This window comes from Peromyscus leucopus, chromosome 8b (genome assembly GCF_004664715.2).
Source record: "Peromyscus leucopus breed LL Stock chromosome 8b, UCI_PerLeu_2.1, whole genome shotgun sequence".
In the NCBI taxonomy this organism is placed as follows: domain Eukaryota; kingdom Metazoa; phylum Chordata; class Mammalia; order Rodentia; family Cricetidae; genus Peromyscus; species Peromyscus leucopus.
This window is the reverse complement of record NC_051086.1, coordinates 10,470,049-10,492,671: the sequence shown is the minus strand read 5'-3', so window position 1 is coordinate 10,492,671 and position 22,623 is coordinate 10,470,049. Positions and strand designations below refer to the sequence as shown.

Genomic DNA, 22,623 nt, shown 5'->3' with positions numbered 1-22,623 from the left:
TGCACACCTTTAATCTCAGCATTCCAGAAGCAGAGGCGGACAAATCTCTTTGAGTGCAAGCCCAGCCTGGTCTATATAGCAAGTTCCAGACCAGCCAGGGCTACATAGTTGAGACTATGTCTGTTTTTTTTTAAAAAAAAAAAAAAGTGTGAGGGACAGAGAGCTAGAGGGAGGGCTTAGTGGTTAAAGAACACCCACTGTTCTTCCAGAGACCCCTGGTTCAATTCCTAGCATCCACATGGTAACTCACAATGGGCTGTAATTCTAATTGCAGGGGATGCATTGTCCTCTTCTGGCGCTGCGGGGACCAAGTGCATGTGGTGCACAGACATGCATGTAGGCAAACACACCCATTTAGATTTAAAAAAAAAAAATTTAAACTGTGGAAACTAGAAAAAGTTACATGTATCAATTAGATAAAAATTATTAGCTGCTTAAAGAGATAAACTCAAAATAACACCCCCTTCAAAAAGGCCCTTTCACTTACACAGTGGTGCACTTGTGTCCCCGGTGAGCCAGGCGGTGAGGCAACAGGACGAGCTAGTGCTTGATGTTGCTTGTTGTTTATCGTGTTTAAACCTTTGTCTCAAGTACAGGTTCTTTTTTTTTTTTTTTTTTTTTTTAAGAATGCCATTATGGCCGGCAGTGGTGGCGCACGCCTTTAATCCCAGCACTCAGGAGGCAGAGGCAGGGGGATCTCTGTGAGTTCAGGCCAGCCTGATCTACAGAGCGAGATCCAGGACAGGCAAGCAAAGCTACACAGAGAAACCCTGTCTCAAAAAACCAAACCAAAAAGAAAAAAAAAAAGTGTCATTATGAGGGGGTTTCTCATCAGGCAGCTAGGCAGGGTGAGCTTGGGTCTCCCCCCTGTCAAGAGTACTTCCCCACCCACACTCCAGGTCCAGGGGGCTCCAGCAAGTGCTTTCAGCATCTGACCCTTGTTCCTGGCCTTAAGGGATTGTCAGAAAGAGTGACATTTAGAAGGTCGAGAGGGTCTCAGCAACGTGAAGTCTGGATGTCTGAGTGGGAGACATCCATTCGGGCATTGATCCATTTATCGACATTCCTAGTCACCAGGCACATTTCGTCCCGGCACTGTCAAAAGCGCATGACGCAAAGATGAATAAAACCTGCTCAGAAGCCTCTCCATCAGGTGGGAGACTCACAAAACGGTCGCAGGACACAGTGAGGTCGGAGCTGGTGGGAAAGTTGGTAAACTAGAGCAGGAAGCAGGGAGGAGAACCTGGTGTCTCCATGAACACCTGACCTGGACACCAGCCGGCCATAGGCCGGGGTATGAGCCGGTGATAAAACGAGGCAGAGTCCACACACCGCCAGAAGGTAAGACGGAGGTCGTGGGGCTGCCTATGATATCACCTGGGGAAAGAGGAAGATATAACTCAGGGATGGTGACTTGCCTGGCAAGCACAAAGGCCCTGGGTTTCACCCCAGCACCGAGGAACGAGGGACAGAGGAATCACCTAGGAGCCTTCTCGGCAGAAGCCGCCAGCTCCTTCAATCAGGATCTCTCCTAGAATGTGAGCTAAATTAGGAGCCAGGCGCGGAGGCCCTTGGGCACCTTCCAGAAGCAACTTAAGGCAGGAGCTGAGCCATCTCCGTCCACGGGTGTGAGGTACATGTGTGGGGTTCTTATAAATGCGTAGGAATAAGAGCGGGGGTGGGGTGGGGTGAGGTGGGGTGCTGTCAGAAGAGAGGGAGAAGAAGGCAGAAAGGGTTGGAGAGGGAGGGCCTCCTGGGGCCCCCAGCCTGGTCAAGGAGGGAAGGGTCTGTAACTTCTTGGAGTTGGTGACAGTGTCTGAATTGGTCTGAACTAAAGCAGGAATCCAGCGAAGGCCTTGCTCCAGGTCCTTCACCTCCTCCAGCCCCCAGGGGAAAAGACACTACACTACGGGGGACGGAGGGGGGCGAGCTGCTATTTATAAGGACAGTTCTGCTCTGCCGCGCGCACCCAGGCCCCATACTGAGCTGAAACAGCTAAGGCAGCCCTGTCCCGTCCCGCCCGCACCCCACTGGCACTCTGTGGGTGCTCTTCAAAAGCAAGGCTAGATAAAGCCTCCCACCCCGCCCACTCCACCCCCACCCCCCCCCCCCCCCCCCCACCCCCGGGGTCTACACCTATTATCCAAAGCCCGCTTTTCCCGAGCTTGGTCTCCTCCCGAAGTGTAAAGCTTGCCCATTGGCCACCAGGTGGCAGCCTTTCCCAGTAAATCTTGCTAGGCTCTGTGTTTTGACGCAAGGAGGCTTTGCGTCTCTAGAGTGGGTCCCGGTCCTGGGGAGAGAGACCAGGGGTTCCAAGAAGCCCGCCTGCAGAGCAGCCCAGGGAACAGACAGACCGAGCCTCATGGCAGCTCCTCCTGCACAGCCCGGGTACATGTCCAGACTTCCTTCACACTCTCTAGTCGTGACTTCACTTTTTCTCATTCCTAAAAGGATAGAAACGTTGTAATCCCAGCACTTAGAGATGGAAGATCAAGAAGCCGTTAGTTCAAAGCCAACCTGGGCAATATGAGACAGTCTCAAACTTGAGTTGAAATCCCAGCTGCACCGGCTCTCCAGCTAAGTCTGAGCACTTCCCCTGACCTCTTCTCTGTGAAGTGGGTATGAGAACAGCCCCCCCCAGCCCCCACCTGTTAGAACAGCAGGCACAGGGCAGGCCACTGACTACTGCTTCACAGGAGTAGTCAGTACCTGTGACTTTTTCAGCCTTCAGCAAGAGTCCCTGACCCTCCACCCACCTTAGAGTGTGTGAGAAGTTATCTCCAACCTCTCTGCCCTTCCCTCCTCTTCTGCCCTTCTGTTCGCCTCCCTCCCTGGCCTCTTCTCCCACTAAACCCAAACCCAGGGGAAGCCAGAGCGATCTCATGCTCACACAGACCCTGTCATTCAAATGAGTTGACCTCATTTGAGCCTCGCACGCACGCACGCACGCACGCACGCACGCACGCAGGGAGGCAGATGCGGAAACACATAAAAAGGCCACAGAGCTCAAACCCCGAAGCAGAGTAGGCCCTCTGAGAAAGCTGGACAAGTCTCCTCCTGATGTCCCTAACTGTCTCTGCCCCCAGGGTTGGCCACTCCCTTATCTCGGCCTCCTCTTCACCAAAAGCATGTAGCTTTATTCTGTGGTGAGAGCCTCTTGGCCTGAAGGAATCTGTCCTGTTGGCCTTGACAGGAAATGTTGACCTAACACCTGTGTTGTAAAAGGCCAGCCTTTTTTGGAGAGAGGATGAAGGAGAGGAACAGACCAGCTCTGGCCCCAGAGGGCACCACAGTATTAACCAAGAGATTTGTACTCATCAGTGACTGGACCCTAATTTCACATCAATGGGAGGGGCTGGAGCACTGGCTGCTCTTCCAGAGGACCTGGGTTCAATTCCCAGCACCCACATGGCAGCTCACACCTGTCTGTAACTCCAGTTCCAGGGAATCCGGCACCCTCACACAGATATTACATGTAGGCAAAACACCAGTGAACATAAAATAAAATAAAACAACACTGGGAATCCACAAGCTAGATTCAAAGGCTGAAAGGATGTCCACAAGGTGCCATCTTGATTCCAACACTCAGTGCTGCTGCCCTTGGGATGTGGCCTTTATCCCGGAGAGGTTTGCTCCACCTGTGGGAAAGATGATTGTTGCAGCTCAAGCCTGCGTTCTTGTAGCAACCATGGCAACAGCAGAGAGAGACCATGCTCCTCCCTGTATTGCTCAGAAGAACTTTAATTTCATGATTATGAAGGGTGAGAAATGGGAGGAGCCTGAGAAGTGGGAGGAGCCTAGTAGTGGGAGGAGTCTGTGCAGTGGGAGGGGCCTGAGAAGTGGGAGGAGCCCCAGAAAGACAACTGGGCCTCTCCTTAACAGCAGAGGGCCTGCCAACACACACCTTTGTCTGTTCTGTCCCTAATAGGGCTGGCACATTTGGGGTGCTCAGGAAAAGAAGCTGAGTGCTACCAGGCGGGGGTTGGGGGTGACAAATAAACCAGCCATTTGAGAACAGGTCACTGCCAGCAGGCTACACAAAAATGGAGGTGCAGAAAAGGCAGGACACTGCCTCTGCCTTGCTGGGCACAGAGTGAGAAGGAGAGGGATGGAGCACAAGTCGCCCGAAAACTGGAATAGCCCAAGAGGCACCTGGCAAAGCTTCGCAGCAAAGTTCAACCCATGCTCCCTTAGCACACCGTGGCCCTTCCTCCCCATCCTCTACAAAGGCAGGAAGTCCACTCTCAACACTAGCCAGGGGAGTCTGTCCTCTTGGCGGGACAAGAGGCCCTCCATCCTTTGGCTCTGAGTCTTACTCTCCTTCCCACTCTTGGGGACATGCTCTGCTGTCACTGTGGGCCACTGTCCGTGGAAGTTCTGCTCAGTAGTCTGTCCTGTGTTCTAGAGCAATCTTTCTCAGTCTCTGAGATAGTGACACTTGGGGTCAGGTGGCTTTTCATTTGTGGGGGGCTGTCAGGTGACTGGGAAGAGATTTAACACTTCTAACACACACACACACACACACACACACACACACACACGCGCGCGCGCGCGCGCGGAGGAGGGCAGCATCCCTGGCCTCTACCTACTAGGTACCTGTAGTGCGTACCCTATGCCACTCCCTGCCTAGCTGTGACAGCCCTTCTGACACTGGCGAGTGTCCCTTCCGATGGTATAATCTTCCCCACTGAAGAACTGGTGCCCCACACTGCATTCTCTTCCACCCCCTTTTCCTCCCTCTCATTCCTGCAAGGTTTCGATTTCAGAAGAAAGAAGCCTCAGTCCTCTTACCATATAGGCCAATTTACCCATACGCCTCTGTGTTCTGGGACTTCTCCCAGTTTCCCTCTTCTAGGCTATAACACCCAGGAGCTTGCTTGCTTGCTGTATTTGTTTGTTTGCTTGTTTATGTTTGAGACAAAGTCTCGCATTATACCTCAGGCTGGCCTAAATCTCACTGTGTAGCCCAAGCTAGCCTTGAACGATGGCAATTCCCCTGCCTCAGCCTCTCAAGTACCAGGATTATAGGCTCTAGGACCTTCAGTGGCTGACTCTTCCACTGAGGTAGAAAAAACTACTAATGCTTCCTCCAGATCCTCCTGTACCGGCAGCCCGCCTGGTGGGGGGGGGGGCAGGATATGTCCAGTGTGGAGGGGGCAGAGCTGAGTGCTCTGAAGCCCAGGTGGCCAGACTCTGTCTCCAGCCAGGAACAGTCTCACGAGTGTGTTGCATGGCTGGTTACCAGATCAGTAGACATGAACGGATGATCAGGGAAGAGGAACGCAGGGATTTCCATGCTCCTTTGCCCAGGACCAGAGGAAGGGTCGTTGGGACCTGAGGTGGCAGGGCAATGTTTCATTTCCTCACCCTGTCACATCCCATGCTGAGGATTATACAGTACCTTAGAGTCCCATGTAATCATATGTTGATGATGATGCTCCAATAGTGTTCTCTGGGGAAGTCCTGAGGATGCAGTCATGGACACAGTCATAACACTTCCAGAGAGACTGTGAGTTGGTGTCCACCAGTCCTGAGCTGGGAAGTCTTCAAGGAACGAAGGGAGACGATAGTCTCAGGAGCACAAATCTGTCATCTCACTTTTCCTCCTTTACACAACCTGCTTGAGTGTGTCTTGGTCCTTGCAGCCTGTGAGGTGGGGTGGGATGACCATCCCGATTCCAATGATTATGAAAGGACAGGCCAGTAGAAGGTCTGGCCTGCTAAGTGGACTCAGGAAAAGGGTGCAGACTTCACTGTGCAGGGCAGCATGTGCCGCCTGGGGTCTACAGCAAGAGCAACATCCTTCCAGCACCAGAGAATTCCAGCATACATCTTGTGCCTGCCCGTGTGCAAGGCAGCATATGTTGACTGCCCAGTGAGCCTCACCTTGCATCTGTGTCTGTGTGTATGCACATGCATGACTCAAAGTGTGGGCTGCACAGAGGAAGAACACGTGTGTGTGTGTGTGTGTGTGTGTGTGTGTGTGTGTGTGTGTGTGTGTAACACACTGCAAGCACACAGGGCAGTATGTAGCACTGGCTTTGGGAGATGTGTGCAGGCACAAAGCCTCCAGATGTGTGTGCAAGTGTATCAGAGTGTGAGGAGAGACACACTGGGATTGGAGGGAGATCATGGTGTGTAACTATGGGATGTGTACAACAAAGATGTACAGGAGGTGCAGTACACACCGAGTGAGGAGTGGGGGGTTCTAGCCATTCTCTGATGTTCAGACACATGTCTTTCTGCACCAAGGACAGACGGGAAGTTGGAGTAGGGTGCACAAGGCATCTGCACACACATGACAGTGAAAGGAAAACACGGAGTGCCCCTTTCTTCCCGCTTTCAGGCAAGGTCAGCCCTGTTCCCAGTGGGAATATAGTGGAACTCAGTTTTAGAATCAACAAGTTTTTAACTGCTTTTCCCTTTATTTTTTTATTTTATTCTATTTTGCCAGTTACTGCAGCAATTTTATTTTTCTTTACACTGTGACATGTTGCTGGAGCTTAATATTCTCACTGGACCATAGAAAACCAAAATTGTTTACTTCTTAAATAATTGAACACACACACACACAAAAAAAAACTTACATGAATTAAAAGGATGAATAAGTGCTGGAGCAATGATGGCTCAGAGGTTAAGAGCACTCACTGGCTGTTCTTCCAGAGGTCCTGAGTTCAATTCCCAGCCACCACATGGTGGCTCACAACCATCTGTAATGAGATCTGGCGCCCTCTTCTGACATGCAGGCACACATGCAGACAGAGCACTTTATACATAATAAATAAAACAAATCTTAAAAAAAAAAAAAAAAGAAAGAAAGAAAGAAGGAAAGAAAGGATGAATAAATTCACAAGTGTCCATGCAAATGTTCCCAATTCAAGGCAAATAACAACCCACAGCAGTCAGGAGGGCAAACACCAGAACGGAAACTGGGTCCTACGACTTGGGCTTTCCTTCCCTGCTACACAGCCAGAGAGAAGTGGTAACTGGTTCAGCTCTTGCTTCTGAGTCCTGGGACAGTCAGCTGTCGGTTAACACCCTCCACAGATCACTACACGGTGCTCACACAGATCCACCAGCCTGGGGACTTCTCTTCCATAGCTAGCTCTCCTCAGCCATCAAGTTATTACGCCAGGTGGACTAAGGAGCAAATCGAGATAAGATATGCTCGGGTGTTAAATGGCTACCAAGGAAACAGTTAACTTGACTACAAGATCAAAAACCAGCAGCAAGTTCTCTGGTCGAGGGCTGGTATCAGATACAAGGTTCAAGGACAAATTCCTTTTCAGTGGCTTGTTCTGGTTTCACAAGGCTAGCCTGAGGTGTGTACATTGGGCAAGACAAACTGATACTTCAGAATCAGCTCCTGCAGCAGATGTCTGGCACCTGCGCAGTCCATCTGGAAGCATTTGTGGTGGACGATGGAGAGGCCCGACTCGTCATACTCCCGCTTGCTGATCCACATCTGCTGGAAGGTGGGCAGTGAGGCCAGGAGAGAGCTGCCAATCCAAACTGAGAGCCTGAGCAGAGGGGAGCCATGACCTTGATCTTTACTCTGCTGGGTGCTAGGGCTGTGGTCTCCTTCTGCATCCTCTCACCAATGTCTGGGCACACGGTGGTACCACGGGACAGCACTGCATGGGCACACAGGTCCTTGGGGAGGTTCACATCACCCTTTATGACGGTGTTAAAGGTGGTTTCGCAGATGCCATGGGACTCCCTATCCTGGAAGGGCACCTCTGACACCAGATTGGCTCGTTGACAGTGGTGATTGCCTGCTCATCAGGCATTTCCTACCTCTCCTCCAAGGAAAAGGAGATGTAGCAGTAGCGATTTCTTGCTCAAAATCTAGGGCAACATAACGTAGTTTCTCCTTAGTATTACACACAATCTCCCACTCAGCCGTGGTGGTGAAGCTGTAGCCCGACTCAGTCAGGATCTTCATGAGGTAGACTATCAAGTCCAGGCAGCCAGGTCCAGATGCAAGATGGCTTGGGTAAGGGTGTACCCTTATAAATGAGTACTGTCTGTGTGATGCTGTTACCAGAGTCCATGACCATGCTAGTGATGAACTCTGGGGCATACAGAGACAGCACCACCTGAATGGCCACGCCCTTGGGGTTGATGAGGGCCTTGGTCAGAAGCACCAGGTGCTCCTCAGGGGCCATGCACAGTTCACTGCAGAAGGTGTAGTGTCTGATCATCTCCATGTCGTCCCAGTTGGTGGCAATGTTGTGCCCAATAGGGTACTTCAGGGCCAGGATACCCGTCTTGTTCTGGGCCTCGTCCCGTCCCCCACACAGGAGTCCTTCTGGCCCATGCCCACCATGATATCCCTGGCGCAGGGGACATCTGATGATGGAGGGGAACATGGCCATGAGGGGGACTGTTGCCAGCAAAGCCTGCTTTGCTCATGCCATAGCCGTTGTCAGTGACGATCCCTGTAACTTATTCTTCCACCGTGATGGGGGGAGGACCAGGCAACAGAGCGGTGGAAAGGTGTGCAGCACAGACTAGCCCTCCCTTTAGTTTCTACAAGGTGCATTGCTTTTATGTTGTGATTGCGTGTATGCCCGTGTACCATGTGTGTGCCTGGTATCCTCAGGGGTCAGAAGAAGACTTTTGATCCCCTGGAACTGAAGTTATAGATGACTATGAACAAATATGTGGGGGCTGGAGAGATGGCTCAGCGGTTAAGAGCACTGGCTGCTCTCCCAGAGGTCCTGAGTTCAATTCCCAGCAACCACATGGTGGCTCACAACCATCTGTAATGAGATCTGGCGCCCTCTTCTGGCCTGAAAGCATGCATGTAGGCAGAACACTGTATCCATAATAAATAAATAAATCTTCAAATAAACAAATCTTTAAAAAACAAGCAAACAAACATGTGGGTGCTGGGAACTGAACCTAGGTCCTCTGCAAGAGCAACAAGTGCTTTTAAGTGTGGAGTCATCTTTCTTTTTATTTTTTATTTTGTATGTATGTTTTGCCTGCATATACATCTGTGCATCGTGTGTGTGCAGTACCTGTGGAGACCAGAAGAGGGCATTGGATTCCCCTAGGCCCAGGAATTAGAAATTTATGAGCCACCATGTGGTTGCACAGAATTGAACTCAAGTCCTCTGAAAGAGCAGCCAGCGCCTCTAGCCACTGAGTCATCTCTCCAGCCCCCTAGAATCAATGATTTGAGTCTGAGTCTTGTTTGGTCATACTGGCTACAACCCGTGAGCAAATTTGACAGCTCCCATAACCAGGTTTCCTTATCATCAAAATGGGAAGAAGAGATACTCCCTACTTCCTGTGGAAGTTATGAAAGCTGAAGAAGGTGCAAGGGCAAAGCACTTCCTCCAGGGGGCGCACTCCCCGGTGTAAGTTCTGCTTAACCTAAGGACAAGGAACACATCTTCCAGTTCATCTCAGAGATCCCTGTAGACAGGGAAGCAGGCTCTTTCAGGCCCAGCTGTCATCCCCCGAAGGCAGACGCCTTGCTGGGAGAGCTCTTTGTCCCATCTTCGCAACAGCCCTTGCGTTAGCTTGCAGGGAACCTGGCAGAGAGGAAGAACTGAGGGCCAATACATCAGGAAATGAGGTTCAGAGGCCTGATACGGTGGCACACACCTTTCATACCAGCACTCAGGAGGCAGAATCAAGTGAATCACTGGGAGTCCAAGGCCAGCCTCATCTACATGATGAGTTCTAGGACAGCCAGAGCAACATAGTGAGACCCTGCCTCAGAAAACAAAACAAAGCTAAAAAAGAAAGAAGTAATGAGTTCATATCTAGAAACCCATCCTGAGGACGCAAATGCTTGAAACAAGCAGGACAGAGATATAGAGACATAGTTGCAGCTACTCAATACCCCAGACCCTAAACACAGGTGGAAGGCAGGCAGGCCCTTCCCAGTAACCAGTATAAGCGCCACCTACTACACACAAGCTCATCATGTAATCCCTGCAGATGTTCACACCTGTCTACATGCAGGTGTGCTGGCACCTGCTTAAAAGAGCATATATACGCGGCTCATCTCTGACATCACACTAGTACTTTGAAATCACTGATGGAACCATTTTCACTATGGAGATTGGCATATTCTCCTGAGATGGGCAAGGGCAGGTAAGGAAATAAGAATGCAATGAATCCCATTGCAAAAGGAAGAGGAAGGATAATCATGGGTGAAAGCTTTCTCTGCTGAACTCAAGTACGGAGGCACCTTGACACTCAAGGGTCAAAAAAAGATCTGCCAACATTAAATAAAAATATGAACATAAAACTGTAGAAGGTCTGGGGCTGAGGTACTTCAGGTAAATTATCTGCAAGAATGGGCACCCGAGTTTGGTTCTCAGTCCCTGCTTTTGAAAGCCAGGCATGGTAGTGCTTGTAATCTCAGTGCTGGGGACACAGAGCAGATCCATAGGGTTGGCTGACTGGCTTCACCTATTCAGAGTTCCAGGCCAGGGAGAGATCCTGTCTCAAAAGAAACAAGGTGGACAGTACCCAAGGAATGGACACCTGAGGTTGGCCTCTGGCCTCCATGTGTATTCACATACATGTACCTACCCACGTGCTCCTGTTTACACCACCACCACCACCCCCACCCCCATGGAAGAAAAAGAAGAGAATGCCTGCCACGAGTGGGGGATGTTTTCACCTTCTCACAGTAGGACCGTTCTGGATATAGTATGGTCTATCCTTACACTGTGGCTACAGATCCCAATTCAAAACCCAGGTGCTCAGTTACCTAGTGACTGGCCAGGTACTGACTGTAGTGAGGAAGCCCTGATAGGTCTATGCAGGAACCACAAGACCTGGCTACCTGCCTCGGTGAGCAGGGAGGGGTGCCTCTGAAGAGTTACCCAAGCTCCCAGTAGGATCAGCCAGAGCATACTTGCGTCAATATCCAGGACAAGGCTCCTTGCCCATCCCTGGGCCCCAGGTTCCCTCTTGCCCTCCGAAGTATTACTCTTGATAGAGCAGAGAAATTTCTTGTGCACAAACGAGCCCACAGTCTATCTCCTGGGGAGCTGAAAGTCACTGTTCCTGAGAAGAGGGCATGCTAGGAAGTCTGGAGATTACAGCAGGATCCACTGACCAGAAAGTACTACTCTCCTCCTCCCATCCCCACCAGCCAGGGCATGGAAGTGGGTGGTGCCATCCTGGGGCTCGCAGGGAGCCACTGCAGGGCACTGTCTCAGAACAGACACAGCTGTAGGCATTACTGTAGAGAGTTCAAACTGGGCTGTTGAGATGAAGAGCATGGGAGAAATATAGCCAAGTTAATGACCACATAAGCTGGTGTTTGTCCTCAAAACTGGCACCCCCGTTGAAGGACACAGCAAGGGGAGGTAGACAAACAGAGGTCACCTGCTTGCAGGATTTTGCTTTACATAGAACCTGTGTGTTGGCAAGCTTCTGCTTTGTGTATCACACAGAGATCTGAGCATAAAGATACTTCTCTGACCTGGGCATAGTGATTCACTCATGTGATCCCAACATTTGGGGGACCAACGCAGGAGGATCATGACTGTAAGGGCAATCTGGGCAGAACAGTGAGACCTTGTCCCCCACAAAATTATGTAACATCTGGGCCAGTAAGATGGATCTTTAGTGGAGAAAATGATATTGATGAATCAGAGTTAGGCCCTGGTGTCCCAGCCAAATCTCATCTCTGTCTTTGCTGCTCACCCAAGTTCAATACTTCAGAGTATACAAGCTACATTCATTCTATTCACTGAAGGGTCACTGGGAAGATCAGTGCACATATGCATTGTGCTAAGTCAGACTCCGCGAAGCTTATCTTCTAACCTCAAGTTCCCTCTGGTTCAGCCCAAGCTTGTCATGGGTTCTAGAGGGGTGAGCTGGGGACCCTAGATGGAAGACCTTGTTGGCTTCCAGCCCCAACAAACACCAGCCTTCCCTTTGCCAGCTTTCTGGCAACTGAGCTCCACTAGTGGAAGCCAGCCTGGCTCCTTCAGCACCAGAGGAAGCTGTACAGATGGCAGCTTCCCCACCACCTGGAGGAAGGGAGTTCCCGGGCCCATGGTGGGAGGACTCTGCTGCACGCTCTCCAGGCAATGGTTGTGTCCATGCCAGGTGGTCCCCAGGGGAGGTGGGATTTGCTTCCCACAAGCAAGTCCCTGCTGATCTAGACTCTTACATGCTCTAATGAAAGTACCTCTCCCATGGGGCGACCTCATCACCTGTTAACCTGCTGACTGGAAATTATCTTCTCTTCTGAGGTGGTAGAGCTGGGCATGAAGAGGAGTTCTTGTATTCTCAAAATAGCAGTCAGTGTACAGATCCCTGCTCAAATTAATCTAGAATGTCACCAAGTTCTCAGGTGCAAGATCTCATAGGCTGGTGCAATCAATCTTCTATGTGCCCAGGATTAAATTACACCAGATACTTAGCATCCTAGATGTTTATGTCTGAGTTCATCCTGATGTTTAGGCCTGAGTCTGGAACTCCAGTATGGTGATATTTTATTTGTGCTGAAATGTGATTTTATTTGTATGTTAATAAATAAAGTTGTCTGGGGGTCAGAGCTAATAGCAAGCCAGAGCAGAAGCCAGGCGGTGGTGGTGCATGCCTTTAATCCAATCACATGGCAGGCAGAGCCTGTGTGTTCAAGGACACAGGCAGCATGGTGACACATGCCTTTAATCTCAATACCAACCATAGAGACCTGGAAGTCTGTATAGACAGGCAGCGACGAGGAGATCATGTGGTTGGGTTTACAACCAATGAGAAGGCAGAACAGAAAGTCAATAAAAAGACAGACACACACAGGAAGTAGGTCTCTTTCTCAGGGTAAGGATGGCGACCGCAGCGCAGCGGGTGATAGGAAGGTGGTTTTAGTCTCAGCTCTTAGCTACTGCTCTAACCTCTTGGGCTTTTAACTCTGCATTTGGCTCTGTGTTTCTTATTTAATAAGACTGTTACATCTACACTCCAGTCTGGAGCCTGGAATGGGTTTGGGATATGAGAAGTGCCAGCTCCACCCCTAGTACAGAGTGGGTATGTGCTGAGCTTAGCTTTGAAGATCAGATGAGATCAAGTGTGTTCAGGATGGTGGAGCGGTGGGCCCAACATGCCCCTCCTTCATTGTTGTGGCCAGTGCTGCCCTTCAAGGAAGCCCCTGCTTAACAGACTCTGAAGACCACCAAATGCCTGCTCCAACATGGACCCAGCCCATGTCACAGAGCAGGCCCTCCTCTGAAGGCCTAACCCTCTACTTCAAGGGCTGTAGGATATGAGGGCTTCTGTATTTGGCTTCCGTATTAGGCCAGACTTGGGGATCCCATAAGGTCATGATGAAATGTGAACTCTAAGAGTCTGCCTGCTCATAAATCCCTGATTTTATGAAAGTGTGTACCTTCAGTCTTCAGAGAAGTTTTGTCCTTGGTGCTGAATGGTGGAGTAGATATTGGCCACCTGCAACTGAGCAATTTCAGGGACACAGAAGGATCTGTCCAGGAAGGTGGACAGGAGAGGACTCCATCTTTCTTAGTGCCAGGCCAGGACCAGTAACTTGTAGCCGCAGCCACACAGAATTAATTTGATTTGCTTGGGCTACACAAAGTTCCTCCCCACCCTTCCTTCCTTTTCTGTATCAATGCATCTGCTATAAAATATTAAGCGCTGTGAAGTATATTTTGAACTCAGGCCATATGGCTCACCAGGAGCATGATAGCTATTCACTGGGCTCATTGTTTAGAAGGCTGCTCCAGGCTCCAAATCAAAAGCTAATAGATAGGAAGTCAATAGATCATCTTAAGCAATTCAGTGCCCATTTTTAGACAATCTAGTAATTATTATTGTAGTTCAGCCAGTATTGATGGAGAAATATTCCACACGAGACACTGTGAGAAACTAGACAGGAGTTTAATAAAATATCGAATACAATATCTTTTGTTGACTGTTTGCTAGCTGTTAACACTTTGGCCACAATTACACTCTCTCCTTCCCTCTGAAATGGTCCAGTGGTTACGGGAACATCTGAAAGTACATTACAGACGGCATAGTACTCCTAAATGTGCCATCAGAGAGCTCCTGAGTACAAGAATCATTCTCCTGCATAACTACCATACCAGTGTAAATCCCTAGATGCTTAACGCTGACGGCCGCCTGAAACGCAGTCCGTGTCCCCATTTCTCCAGTAATCTCTAGAATGCTGTTGCCAGTGTGTGTTTGTGAAGTAATCCAGGATCCCTAGTGGATCCCATATTGTTATTTGGTTTCTTCCTAACGTTTTCATAGTTAGAAAGCTCTGGAAAGATAAAGAGTTGTGGAAGACACTTCAAACTCAAATTCAAAGGCAAAACTCCTTTCATGCAGGACCCTTGGATACTGCATAATTCTCATTCCTCACTACAGATGGGCAAATTATTTCTTTGGAGGGCATATGGGCTCCTAATTATTCCAACAGACTAAAGCCATCTGTTCCCTACAAGCAGGAAAAATGGGCCCTGGGCCCTGACCAGGGTGCAGTCCCCCACCCCAATAACCATAATCCTGTCCTCAGAGGTTTTCTGTGGTGGGACTGACTTGGGCATTAGAGATGTGGGAAGAAGGAAAGGAAAACTGAAGAACCAAGAAATCTGTCCTCACTGAGGTCTGTGGTCCAGGAGAGAAAGTGTGGGCAGGGACTCTTTTCTTGAAAATAGACGAGATTACAGACCAACCTTGAGTGGCAGAGGAGGAAGCCACATCTAAGCTGGAAAATTCTCTGCATGAAGGACACACAGCCTCATTGTACAGTGAGAGGGAAGGAGACATGAAGTTATGATGGCCAGGGCCAGCCGACTCTCACACACATCACACAGGGTGCTTAGCTGATGGCCTCTGTGCAGTGGCATCTTGGCACTGCTGAAGAATCTCAGCTGCGGGGCTCTTAGACGTGCAAGGAATGGCGGCCTGTAACTAAGAGATCTGGAAAGATGGCTCAGTGGTTAAGAGCACTGTGGCTCCATCAGGGGACCCGAGTTCAGTTCCCAGCACATACATACACACACTGGGCAGTTTACAACCTCCAACTTTAGGTCTTCTTGTCCTCTGGTGGCTTCTTTAGGCACCTGCACACATGTGGCATACACTCACACAAAGACGCATGCATCCACATAAATTAAAACATTAAAAATATTTTTTTAATTTATATGTTTACTTTTTGGGGTTTTGGTTGGTTTGTTTGCTTGTTTTTTCAAGACGGGGTTTCTCTGTGTAGCTCTGGCTGCCATGGAACTCACTTTGTAGACCAGACTAGCCTTGAACTCAGAGATCTGCCTGCCTCCACCTCCCGAGTTCTGGGATTTAAAGGCATGAGCCACCACTGCCTGGGCCTTAAAAAAATTTTTTTTTTTTTTAAAGAGAAGTTCACTGAAGGATAAAGATTTGTTGATTCATAGTTGATTCATGCAGCATCATTAAAATGGTCAGAAGCCTGATAAAGGAGCTTGAGCTAGGGATTGGGTCAAAGAGGAGGACTAGACACAGGAAGCCACAAAGCCTGGATGCTTCCTGCCTAAGTAACTGTAAGAAGCAGGAACTGGTGGGGCAGGAAAGCAGAAAAGAGAAAGTGAGTTCTAACTCCGACACACTGAATTTTGTTGGTTTCCAGTAAGCAATGGCCTTCTGCTTCCCAGGAAATGGAGTAGATGTATTCTCTATACCTCTTGCTACATAAATAAAAACATTGGGCAGTATATGTAAAACAAACAGAAGAATCAAGAAGGTTCTGAGAAGGTAGGGTGAACAGGGGACCTCTCAGTCTGAGAAATGACACTGTGGTAAGTTCCCCCAGTCTTTCTTTTACCTGCTCCCAGGCTGGGCACTGGAGGGGCAGCCAGCCTGTAAACATGAATGGTTCTCTCTAAGGCACCAGCAAAAGCCTAAGCTCTCTAGCCCAGGAACAGAAGATAGGATGGAGGAAGGAATTAATTTGGAGATAGAACCATAGAAATTACCTAATATGAACAACAGACAGGAAATAGCTTTGTTTTTTATTTATTTATTTATTTATTTATTTATTTATTTATTTATTTATTTATTTACAATAGGAGGGAAAGGGAGGGAAGAAACCCCTGATTCTGTCCTAGAAAAAAAAGGAGTGTAGGAACTGTACAAAAACTCAAATAGCCGGGCGATGGTGGTGCACGCCTTTAATCCCAGCACTCCGGAGGCAGAGCCAGGTGGTTCTTTGTGAGTTCAAGGCCAGCCTGGGTTACAGAGTAAGTTCCAGGAAAGGCACAAAGCTACACAGAGAATCCCTGTCTCAAAAAACAAAAACAAAAAACCTCAAATAATGGCTTAAATGGGAAGCATAAAATGATGGCTTGAGGAAGCTAAGTGAATCACAAACAAGAGAAACAGAAAGAAATCTACACCAAGACATGTGAAGAGATTTTTGAAATCTAAAAGTCCGAATAAGCAAAGTGCACAAGATTACTAGGCTATACTGGACGTTCGGGATCACAGCAGGTGACCCAGGGCTCGGGAGCAGAACTCGGATTGTCAGAGGGAGAGTATAGATGACAGTAGAGGAAGCCGTGTGCTTGGAATCACCGCCTCGAGGGACGTGAGCGCCCACCTCTCCTGGAGAACTGTTTCCAGAGCAGCGCATACCAGGCTTTTCTGCCGCATGGGTCACGCTTCATCCGTGGCTCCTTAGCACCTCTGCTCGCTTATTCTAGAACAGTGGTTCTCAACCCATGGGTCAAGACCCCTTTGGAGATGCCTAAGACCAGCAAAAAAATACAGATATTTACATTATGATTCATAACAGTAGCAAAAATTACTGAAGTTATGAAGTAGCAATGAAAATAATGCTATGGTTGGGGGTCACCACAACATGAGGAACTGTAGTAAAGGGGCGCAGCATCAGGAAGGTTGAGGACCACTGCTCCAGCATGTGTGCTCCTGGGCTTGCTGGTCTGTGCTTCACTATCACCTCTGCATCCTGTCCTCCATCTCTGGTCCTGTCTAATGTCCATTTGCAGCTCACCCCCCACCCTACAAAAGCCTCCAGCGCCCTCTGCTTCCTTCATGCTATTGCTAACACTTTGCGTACTGGCTTGATCATGTGTCCTGCCCTCATTAATTTGTGTGAGCTCCACCAGATCAGTCTAGAAACCAGCTCTGGGGCACAGGAAGCAAACAAAAATGGTTTGTTATGGGGCTGGAGAGATGGCTCAGTGGTTAAGACCACTGACTGCTCTTCCAGAGGACCTGGGTTCAGTTCCCAGCAACCACATAGCAGCTCACAGCTGTCTGTAATTCCAGTTCCAGGGAACCGGACACACATGGTAAAACACCAATGCATAAAATAACAATGAAATAAAATTTTTTAAAAAATGGTTTGTTACGTAAACAACTCAAAGAGCTGAAAAATACAAAGAAACTCATTGTGCGCAGCTGTTTCTCATAACTGTGACGAGATACCTGAGAAAACCAGGGAGAAAGGACTTACTTTGGTCTGTGGGTTCAGATGGTTCCATGCACTGGCTCTGCTGCTTTTATGTCTGTGCAGAGGCAGAAACATAGCATAGGAAAGAAGGAAGGAGGAAACGAAGGGGAGTTGGGACAAGATATACCCTTTGAAGGCAACCCCCAAGTGACCTATTTCCTCCAACCAAGCACATTTAATATGAATTTATCAGTGATGAACATTGTTAAAGTTGGCACTGTCTTGCTCCAGTTGCTTTTGATAGCACCCCCAGGTCTGGACCAAGTCTGGGGGAATGCCTTATTTATTTATTAACTCTTGAGACAGGGTCTCATCACGTGACCCTGGCTGATCTGGAACTCACTACGTAGACCAGACTACCATTGAACTTACAGGCCTCCACCAGCCTCTGCCTACCAAATGCATGGATCAAAGGTGTGTGCCATCACACCTGGCTGGAACACTCTATGTCCAAACCACAATTCCTGCCCTTAAAAGAACATCGAGTCTCAGGGCTGAGCCAAGTCTTTGTGTCTGCTCTAGTCTCATTACTGTTGCTATGACAAAATACTCCTTCAAAACAACATTAAGGGGGAAAAGATTTATTTTTCTGCTTAAAAGTCCAAGTGACAGTCCATCGCTGCTGGGAAGTCAAAGCAGGAACTTGAAGCAGTTGGTCACAGTCAAGAGCAGAGGGAAACCAATGCATGGATATTTGGTAGTGCTCAGCTCAGTCTCTCCTAACCTCCTCCAGGGCCCACACCCAGGGAATGGTGCCCCCACCACAATAAGGCGAACCTTCCCACCTTAACTAAGGTGATCAAAACAGCCCCTTAAAGACACACCCACAGCCCAACCTGATCTGGACGATTCTGCCATTCCTCATTGAGACTCTCTTCCCCGGGGGTTCTCGAGTTTGTGGACATATAAAAGCCAATCATCGCATCGTTTCGCTTAGTTGTCACAGGTCATAGGCAAGCCAGGCGGGAGTAATGGCCCTCACTTTTAATCTCAGCGCCTGGGAGGCAGAGGCAATAGCGTTTTTTGTGAATTAGAGTCTAGCTTGGTCTACATATCGAGTTCCAGGACAGAGCTGTACAATGAGACTCTGTCTCAAAAAAACCCAGTGAGGTAGGCATTATTACTCTCGGGAAACTGAAGCTCAGAGGGTCACAGCACCAGACACCAAATCATACATCACCAAGATGAAGAACCAACTTTCAGCTATGGTTTGTTGTTTGCTGCCTACTCTACCCAGCCACCTAGTGGAGGCAGGTTATCTGGGTTTAAACCACGCCCCTACATCCTTCTTGCCCGGTGGTTTGTAAAATTCACGTGCTTAGATCATCTTCACGTGGTAAAATTTCTGAGGATTCAGGGTCAGACCTGCACAGTGTACAGGTAAAGAGCATCCCACCCCCCAGCATCTCTAGTGGTTGGGCTAGAGTTTAATTTAAGCTTCTGGGTACCATGGCGATGAAGTGCTATAAATACCCTGGGGACTTGCAGCCAGCCCGCTAGTTACCGCGCTCTCGCGCCACCCCCATTTCCCACCAGGGCTCCGCTGGAGCTGCCGGGGTAGGCATGGAAGAGGGCACGCCTGCGCTCTGTGCTCCAGTTCCCGCCCTCTCCTCGCAGGCTTGCTTTCTCCTTGCACACCCCCACCCTTGAAACCGCGATTTCATCTCCACCTCCTACAGTGCATAATTCATTTCCTCTTGGGTGAAAGACGACACAACAGCTCCCAGGCCCCAGAGGGCTCTTTGATGAGAGTTGGAAATAGGATGGATGTAACCTGTCCAGCCAGCTCCAGGATAGCCACCAGCGTGGGAGAAATCCAGTTCAGTTAACGAATAAAGCAGGAAGGGAAGGAGCTGGGAAGGGAGGCGGGCACCACAGAGAGAAAATGGCCAGCTTCCGCACTTGTTAAATCCCTGCTCTCTGCCCCTTCTGCCCCTAAAGTGAGTCTTGATGACAGCTCTGGGCGGGTGGTGGAGGGGGTGTATGTAACTTCAGCTCGGAATCCAGGGCCCTCAGTTCACATAGGCTCTGCCACGGTCTGACTTCACCTGTCCTCCCAAATCTCCAGAACTTTCTCTTATCGCCCCAAATGGACCTACAACCAAGTAAAAGCAGGGGTTCAAGGGTGTGAAGCCAGCCTGGGCTACATGATATCCATCTTTAAAAATATAAGTCTCACTGAAAGCCGGCTTTTGGAATCTGGGCTCTATTATTAAAGGAAAGTCAGAGTCTCGGTTCCGTTCTACAGAGTAGAACCCAATAAGGGCTCAATTCATTAGGCACAGAAACTGTTTCTCTTCTGGAAATGAGGAGGCAACCTTAGACTCAGTCCAATGTGTTTAGCAGCACTGTCTTAAGCACTGAGTACCCAGAGGTCAATTAGAGATGGCTTCTGCCTGGACTCTCCCGTTGCCAAGGTTTCCTCTACCCAGATTTTCTCTCTGATTTAGGGTGTATACTCATTGAAACCACCAATGCAGGGCACAACTAAGAACCTCAAGTAATCACGACTAAAGAAAGGGGACTTGGCTCCCACTATGGGCTCAGCCACAGAACATAACAGTGTGCGTGCTCCAGGACGTGTGAGCTGGCCAGCATGAGGTAGGGAGTATAGTCATGGAGTGGGAAGACAAGTTCCAGGAAAGGTTCTCCATGCTTCCAGCCCCTTAAAGCGTGCAGATGCCAGCCAGAAACCACTTCTGATACAGTGTTTTCTCTCTCCTCACTTTGTCTGCCTCTCCATTACTATTCTCCTCTAAGCTTCACTTTATTATCTTGTATTGGGTGTGTATGTATGTATCTTGTATGTGCATGTGATTGCTGGTGCCTTCAGGCCAGAGGTGTGTCAGATCCCCTGGAGCAGCAGTTACGGTTAGGAGCCGCCAGGGGTGGGTGCTGGGAATCACACCCCTGCCCTGTTAGAAATTAATGCTTGCTCTTACCCAGAGAGCATGCCTCCAGCCTCCCTCTCTTTCTCTCCTTTTCCTTTTCTTCCTTTCGCACTTAATGTCCCCCTCCTCGTTCTCGTGAAATCTGTTACCCCATCTCCTAAGACGTGTGTGGAAAATGGTCATTGTTGTTGTTGAACACTAACTTTAAAACCAAGACAACCTGTGTGGTCTCCCATGAGCCACCTACCCGTGAGAGCAAATGCAGACTTGGTGTGGTTGGTAGTCCCCTCTGCTCAGCCTCAACAGCATGTGCTATCCAGACTCTTGAACTCAGCACATTGTAAGTCAGAGCATCCTAAGAGGAAAGCCAGGAAGGCTAGGGTTTGGATTCCTGTGGTTCAGTCACCTGTAGAATAACAACCAATTCAACCTATAACAAGGCTCAGCAGGTTTTACCTTTAATCTCTTGCATGCTTGCCCTGGGCCTCTGAATGCCTGGAGATGATTCACTGGGCATTGCAGGGGGGCAGGCCACCATCTGTAGATGACATCACCCTGCTTGCCGCTTCTGGGAGATAACCTGGGATCCTTTTGTTAGGGGCAGGAAGGCCTAGGCTTTAAGGAACCAATTCTTGCTCCTGATTCCTGATGTAAAGGCACAGAGGAGCAAGCCCCCTGGGAAATATCAGGCTGTGAGGATCTGGAATACAACACATCCAGCAGGAAGCTAGGAAAATAAGGCACACACACACATGTACACACACCAATTAGGCTTGTCAGAGCAGCCATGCATCCGTTTCAGGAAGGAAAAGACATGGGTTCTTTTGAGCAGAAAGTTCAGTTGACCCACACTTTATAGACATGTGATGGTCACCAGCCAGGGTGCTCCAAATGGACCCTTGTGAAATTTCTGGGGTGATGCTTTAAGCCTTTATATTTCTCTTCCCAACCAGTCGGAAAGCCTGAGAAAAGTTATCACATTTCTCAGAGGGGGAAGGCAGGAAGATGGTGAGCTCAAGGTTACTGTGAGCTGTATAGGAAGACTATAAAAAAAAAAAACACCCCAAACTCCAACAAAAAAAAAACTGTGCAGGATTAATGTTTGACTGGTGGTTTAAATAGTGCTAGCTATACCTGTGTATCTTCTCAGCTCTATCCCTGGCCATCTCGAAGCCTCAGTTTCTTCATCTCCAGAATGGGTGTCAATATACACTACCCCACCTTCTCCAGAGCTTTGCTGTGAAGATGAACTGAGATCATGCATAGAAACTTGGATGCGCGTCAGCTTTACTTTGGGGCTATTACTCTAATGAACAATTGGAAAGTGTTGAATGTGGTGGCTCACACTCGGAACCTCAACACTTGGGAAGCAGAAGTAGGAAGGCCAGCCTCATCTGCATAGTGAGTTCCAGGCCTGCCAGAGCCATGTCTCAAAAGGCAAAAAAAAAAAAAAAAAAAAAAAAAAAAATCCAAACAAACTGGATGGTTTTGCTGGGGGCATAGTTCAGCAATAGGGCGTGACATCCTGGGTTTGATCCCTGACAGCACAAATAAAAAAAACAGCTACAAGTATTTATAATGGTGAGGGCTTTGGCCCATCAGAGGAAGTGGAGAGGAAGGGAGGACTCCAGCCTTTGGGTGGTGAGGACCCCTCTAAAGTCTGAGATCCCTGGCTTTGAAGCTTAGGGTTTTTTTGTTGTTGTTTGTTTGTTTGTTTGTTTTGGGTGGTTTTTTGTTTTGTTTTTTTTTGGTTTTTTGAGACAGTGTTTCTCTGTAGCTTTGGAGCCTGTCCTGGACTAGCTCTGTAGACCAGGCTGGGCTCGAACTCACAGAGATCTACCTGCTTCTGCCTCCCAAGTGCTGAGATTACAGGCGTGCGCCACCACCGCCGGCTGAAGCTTAGTATTTACAGAATGAAGACAAGAAGAAGGGGCTCCACTAATCCCCTAGGTCAGGCCTCAGGACATTCAGATGTGAGAAGCGCACCTTGAAAGGCCTTGTCTATTAAAAGGAGCTGAAGCCCAAACAGGGGATTCCCACACAGTACAGGGAACTGACTGGCTGTTCCCCAAATCAAGAGATTCTGACAAGGGAATTACCCAGGCACTGGACTTCATTCCTCAGTCCGGCTTCCTGCCTCAAGCCTAGTTAAATTCACATTAGGGAAACACCAGACCTAAGAGCAGAGAAGGGCAAAACCAGAGGATCCTTGGCTGGATGACTCCATCTCTTTTTGTATTTAATTCGGTATTTTTAGTTTCTTGGGGCATTTAT

The 22,623-nt window shown here is 48.9% G+C and overlaps 1 pseudogene; it reads right to left on the bottom strand.

The window, feature by feature from the left end:
* Nucleotides 1–7,312: 7,312 nt before the first annotated feature.
* Nucleotides 7,313–14,148, bottom strand: LOC114689877 (annotated as a pseudogene).
* Nucleotides 14,149–22,623: the final 8,475 nt, after the last annotated feature.